This window comes from Cupressus sempervirens, chromosome 7, assembly GCF_028749045.1.
Source record: "Cupressus sempervirens isolate cs-2001-9-10 chromosome 7, ASM2874904v1, whole genome shotgun sequence".
Classification (NCBI taxonomy): domain Eukaryota; kingdom Viridiplantae; phylum Streptophyta; class Pinopsida; order Cupressales; family Cupressaceae; genus Cupressus; species Cupressus sempervirens.
The window spans coordinates 416,459,304-416,466,149 of NC_143124.1; the positions used below are offsets into that span (position 1 = coordinate 416,459,304).

General features: G+C 38.3%; 1 pseudogene; it reads left to right on the forward strand.

Annotated features, from left to right (window-relative positions):
* Nucleotides 1-315: 315 nt before the first annotated feature.
* On the forward strand, nt 316-3,309 carry LOC149547314 (G-type lectin S-receptor-like serine/threonine-protein kinase SD2-5; annotated as a pseudogene).
* The last annotated feature ends 3,537 nt before the right edge of the window (nt 3,310-6,846 follow it).

Genomic DNA, 6,846 nt, shown 5'->3' on the forward strand with positions numbered 1-6,846 from the left:
ACACTCCTATTGAAGATTTGATAGAAAGAATAGACTCATAATGTTCACCGGTACTGAAAACTCTTCAACATATTAACACACCTTCAAAACTGATGTTTTTTTAAAAAAATTCCTTTATAACTGCTATTCCAAACGAAAAAGAAAACTGTCTCAATCACTGATATTGAATGATAGAAATTGCCACAGTATGTTCCCAGAACAACTAAATCTCCTTACAAATTTTTTTACCTCATGCAGCAATAAGTGAATCAATCTCCTTGTCCTCCTTATATTTTCATAGTGAACACACAAATATTTGAGAAAAAGATGCATACCTTCTCATAGTGTGAAAAATCATTTCCATAGCAGACATCGAAGCAACGTTTACTCAGGAGAAAATGTTTTTCCTTTTCCTTTTTCTTTGGATTCCATCTTTGTAGAAATATTGCAAAACCTCCGATTCTCCGTAGATGCAACACACAAAGCACAACCGCTGAATATAACTTGCAAAGAGAAACTTGAACATCAAAAATGACTTTAATATTGTTACCTTGCTGGGAGATGCATCAGAACTACCTGAACAAAAATATGTATTCTTCCATAGCAGTCAAACCCTCTTAGGGTTGAAGAAAATGATTGAAAAAGAAGTTTCTTTCTTTCTTGACAAAATATGGATGCTCTTAAGCAAACTATAATTATTTTGAAGTCCACCATACTGAGTCAACAAGTGGCAGTATCATGACCAAATGAAATAACTCAAGGTCAAGCACTGTTTTAATCATGGTTTAATAGAAGACGCGTGCAAAGAGCATCAAGGACAAACAAAAGTCCAACATTATGTGGTTCGCTTCTATTGAAATCTATTATTACATGTATCTTTCTACCCAGTACCCACTGCCCCTGCCCTGTCGTTTGCAGTTTTGCTTTTTCGTAGTTTGAAAAAGTATGACAGCCGAGTCTTTTATCGTCCCCTCTTCCGTCTCTGTTTCATTTATTTTTAGTATCTTCCTTATATTGTACCTTCTCTCTGTATTTCCATTTGTCCTGTCTTCATCAAATGGGTATGGAGGAACAACGTGGATCAATAATATCCAATCTTTACAATCATGGACGCCACGATCAGCAGACATAGGCGAGCTCACAGTCAAGCCAATTCTTCTCACCAGCAGTATCTCATATGGCAGCGAGAACCTGCGGTTTGGTCGCGGACTCTTCTGCTACTCCATTCCTTGTCACACGGGCTACTCTTTTGCAGTTTTCTTTGTTATCCATGATGCTAATAATAGTAAACTAGATGACCTGCAAATAGTGTGGACGGCAAATAGAGAGCGTCTGGTGAAAGAAAACGCATCCCTTGGACTCACCTCCACTGGGAATCTTGAATTGAAGGACGCCGATGGTAGTCTGGTCTGGTCTACAGATACTTTCTCCCAAGATTTTGGAGGAATAAAGATGGAAGAAACAGGGCAACTAGTTCTCTTGAACAGCTCCAATGTATCCATGTGGGACTCCTTCGACCATCCCACTGATATGATCCTCCGCAGCCAGAAATTCAAGGTGGGACAGAAGCTTGTTGCAAACATTTCCCCAACTAACACAAGCCAAGGGACTGTCTATGCAACTTTGCTTGTAAAATGTTTTGCCCTGTATACAGGCGCTGCACCTCCTCAAATGTATTTTAGGTATCCCACCCTGCCAACTGCTCAAAACCTAGCGTATCTGCAGTTCGTAATGAGTCGTTCGTTTTCCATCCTGAAGGCTTTCCATCCAATCCCATTGCAGGCAGTGCTCGAATACCCATTGATTCCCTATATTTCAGGATTGCTTCAGATGGTCATATGCTGTTCTATTCCTTCGAACATAAAACTAAAAAGTCTCTTCACGACTATTTGTCAAGCTTTACTAGCGCGTTAAGTACATGTGACTACCCAACAGCATGTGGGTACTATGGCATCTGCACAGATGGCCAGTGCAACTGTCCAAAAGAGGCCAATGCTTTTACTCAAATGGACGCCTCAAAACCCGATCTAGGTTGCCTTCAAGCCAGTCCTCTCATCTGCCCAGGGAAACCAATGACGAGCAGCACAAGAAAACATCCATTTTTGGAACTGGATCATGTTTCCTATTTTAGCTATAGTCAGCGAAATGTCTCAGTTCAAGGTTTGAACTCAAGAGATGAATGTAAAGCTCTTTGCCTCAAAAATTGTTCTTGTAAGGCTGCTTTTTTCAGGTATGATATCTCTGACAATCGTTCTAGTGCGTCTTGCTATCTGGAATCCAATCTCTACACTCTCAAAATGAATACTCCTAGTGATACGTTTTACAATTCCACTGCTTATATTAAATTCCAGAGAAGCAGCCCTAACAAATCTAAGCTCTCGGTTATAATTATCAGTGTTTCTGTTGTCAGTGGAATGGTTGTACTGATTGTCGTGTCGTGGGTCTGGATAGCGAGATCTAGAAAATCTAAGCAGGAGCAGAAAGGACATGACAGTGAGGATGATGAAGAGGATGATCCTCTGAGCTTCCAGACAAGGTTGCCCTTGTGTTTCTCATTCCAGGAATTGCAAGATGCTTTCTACGTGAAGCTCGGCAGCGGGGGATTTGGTTCAGTTTATGAGGGGGTTCTTTCTGATGGCACAAAGATCGCAGTGAAGCGGCTTGATAGAACAAGACAAGGAGCAAAGGAATTCAAGGCAGAAACGGAGACATTAGGCAACATGCATCATCTCAATTTGGTAAGACTGAAAGGCTTTTGTGCAGAGAAGTCACAGCGACTGCTTGCTTATGAGTTTCTATCAAATGGGTTTTTGGACAAATGGGTATTTGGCAAATCAGATACCCATCAGAATTTTCTCGACATGAAGACAAGATCCAAAATAGCTCTTCATATATCACGGGGATTCACCTACTTACATGAGCAGTGCGACCAGCGAATTATACACTTGGACATCAAACCCCAAAATATTCTTCTTGATGGAAATTTGAACGCAAAGGTCGCGGATTTTGGGCTGGCAAAGTTGATCGAGGGAGAGCAAGGTGAAGTGATAACAATGATTAGAGGAACACCGGGATATATGGCGCCTGAGTTATTGAGACACCAGCATGTTTCTGTGAAGGCGGATGTGTTCAGTTTTGGCATCATGTTGGTAGAAATTGTGTGTGGAAAGAGAAGTGAGAGAAATAAAATAAATCAAATCACAAACTTTAAAATTTGTTCGATATGTGAAGGTGTCGAGTGACAGTTTTGCTCGGCAGTTTAAGGAGTCGAGTGGCAGGAGGGTGCCGAGTGAGCTCGGCACCTGAAGGAGCCGAGAAAGCTCAGCACTTGAGGGGCAATTTGGCACCTATGGATGCCGAGTGAACTCGGCAGTGTGGATCCCGAGTGAGCTCGATCACCACTGCAGGGTGGAGCTCGGTAGAAGGTGCCGAGTAAGCTTGGCAAAAATTGCAGAGATAAAAACTCAAACAAGGACCAAGTCGAGTGACCAGGTTTATAATGTGAATATTTTCACTATTAAAACCAGAGAGCCAAAACTTAAAATATTCAACAATAATTTTTTCAAATGCAATGTATAGAGGAAGAACAACAGATTCAAGTATGCTTGTTTGCTTTCTATTTAACTTTGATTAAAACCATTACAAAATTTGAGAGCGTTCGACTTCAACCAGAAAACCCTAAAATAACCCTAAATATTCAAATTGATGAAACTTCAACCTTTAAACTTTAAACTTGTAGCTCTAATGGCTGCATACAATAGCACCTGGAGTAATCACTGCTTCACATGTCGAACCACACAATAAACTACAAACTTACAGAATAACCAGAAAAAAAAACGTGCAACTGCAGGCACGAAATGAACTTTCTTCTTTCTCTACACTCTGACGACTAAATCTGCTGATCAACTTCTTTCTTCTTCCTTCTCTGTGACTTCTGATCTGCTTTTCCTCTCTTCTAACTTCTCTTTGTCTAGTTGAATGAATCTGATAATTCCATTTTTGTCTTCTAACCTAAAACGTTTTTCCCTCTCATTTTTCAAACTCACCTATCGGCATTAAATTTTTTTTAGACATTCTGCAATCCGTCAAGTGGTAGGTGGGCGTTAGGCTCCAAGGGCAAGACAACTACCGCATTAAATTCCAACAAGAGAAGCTGCAAAATTTCAAATGATCCATTGTTATCGATATTACATATTCTCGCTGAAGAAGGCAGATTGTCAGATATGATAGATCCAGTGCTTGAAAATGAAGAGATGCAGGCAAAGGAGGAGGCTCTAAAAATGTTGAGAGTGGGGATTCTTTGTATACAAGATGATTTGACGAGGAGACCAACCATGTCAAATGTAGTGAAGACATTAGAGGGGACGATAGAGTTGCCCCCTACTTCGTCGGGTCCCTCAGAGAATCCGTTTCCATCCATGATAAAACCTGTTCTTTCAGCGGTCTCCTACACCGCCTTGTCTTCTGTATTGTCTGGAAGATGATCCCTTGTTCTTATTTTCTAGTCAAACTCTAGCAAAAGCAGAGGAAATAGCCAACAAAGAAGATGTGACAAATCCATTCATGTGAGTTCCAGATATTCTGATTTTACCTGCAATGTATTAAAATTCATTAAAAAAATGTGAATAATATTTTTTTCCAAATTTTGACGTTGGGGTTAACTTTCCACTGAAAAAACAAGACTAGAAAAGAGGATCTAAAGTCAGATAATAATGGACCAGCTGAAATTTTGATGACCTGCCGATTTGGTTGAAGCCATCAAAGTAGGAGGAGCTGAGTACTGAGGATTGGTCTTTCTGGGCTGCCGTTGATGGGTAGTAAATGTCTTCCCCATTTGAGGGTTTCTACATCGTCAAAGGTGGCAACGACTGTTTCAACGCAGAGGGCAATTTGTAAGTACATGTGGAGTCGTGTAAATCTCATTGCTTTTATTCATTGAAACGTTATGTGCAGAATTTAGTACTTCTCTTTATATAAAACTATATATCTGAATTATTAATCATATAAAACTATATATCTGAATTATTAATCATTCTAGGCAGTTCATCAAAGCTTTTCAAATGTTGGGGCAAATGAACACCAGTAAATAGTTTTTATGTGTGATACAATTTAATTCTTCTCAATTGTATTCAATTAAGTTAAATTAGATTTTGTTCACATGTTTTATTATATATTTTAATATTTATTATATATAAATAAGATTTTATAGAAACAAAACTGTAATGTCTAATTGATATTATTCCATTAAACCATTATTAGTCCCTTTTTTTTATAGGCAGAGATTATAGTTTTTTTTTCAAAAAATTCAATAGTTCATACTTCTATTTTTGTGAAAAAAGTAAAAGATTTCATATATATTATGATTATAAGATTAATGTGTAATAAAATGAATTTCCCCTTACTAAATTTATAATTTTTCATTAGTTGTGATATTTTTTCTTGATGATCTTTTAAATTTATGTTAAAAAAATTCCACTTAAAATTGATCTCAACAACCATGAAAATGGGTGAAGTGGTGGCAACTGGTGGAGAGTCCTATGGAAAGTGTTTGGCATGGTTGTCTGCATGTAGACATTTCCATCAACATGTTGTATTCTGTCTACGTCCAAAAGCTAGGTATATTCGATAATGTATTGTAAATTGTTTTCTGGATTTGATTGTGTGAACAAACATTTCGGATCACAGTCTGTGATCCATCATCAGGATGCATGCATGCATCCTTTCTCCTCCTCTTATTTTGCATGCATCCTGATGATGGATCACAAAATGTGATCTGAAACATTTGTTCACACAATCAAATCCAGAAAACAAATTACAACACTGATGGATTGTGGAAATTTGATAACTCTAATAAATGTATTCTTTAGAAAGCTTTTCTCTTCAGCTCTCATCTCATTACCAACAATAATACTAGGCAAGATGGTAGCCGTAGGAGAGTGACGTTTTCCTATCCTGATGCATTTCATTCAGATATGCAAGTCTCTGTTGAGAAACATGTGTCTCAACCTTGCAATCCTTTCTTGGAAAATTCTAGAATTTGTTTGTGGAAGTTTTCCACTTGTTTATGCATTGGAAAATGGTTAGTGAGTTGTTAAAATGAGTCTTGTCCACAGCAGAATATAGGTAGGTCATTTTTAGAGCCTTGATGAATCATTTTGTGACTTTTATGGGGGTCTAGACTAAGAGACAAAATTGTGGACGAGATTACTATTTTAACCTGGTTGTTTTTCCATATTGGAAATGTAAATGTCAAAAATGGGTAACATGTGGCATGGTATTTTTCCCATGGTTTTGTAAAACCATAAGTGGTTTCTAGGTTGTAAAATCACTATAAAAGGAGGGCTTGGGGAGGTGTTTGTGTAATTGACTTTAGTTTGCAAGATTGGTGCTAGAAGGAGTCTCTCCAAGTTCAAGTTGTGGTGATGCACTCTTGTAAGAACTTGCATTGCAAGTGTATTGTAATCATCTTGGTTTTATAATACATTGTGCGAGTTTTGGAGGGTGAGGTTTTTCTCCCGGAAGGGTTTCCCCATGGTAATCATTGTGTTGTGTGTTCTTTGTTATTTTGATTATATTATTATGCATTTCTTGAGATCTTTGCAATAGTTACTTTGATTTGCATAATCGTCCTCTCAAAGATTAGCGTAGGAAGCGATTTCGCACACCTTTGCTTCCTTACAAGTGGTATTAGAGCCTGGCCAGTTTTGCTTGTATTTGTTGGGTACAAGACTTTTTGAGCTAATCAAAGTTAGAGTGGGAGCTTGTGCAAAGCATTTCATTTCTGTGTTGCAGGATTGAAAAGATGGCAAGCATGTCAGGGAGAATTGATGTTGAAAAGTTTTCTGGCACAAACTTTGAGATGTGGAA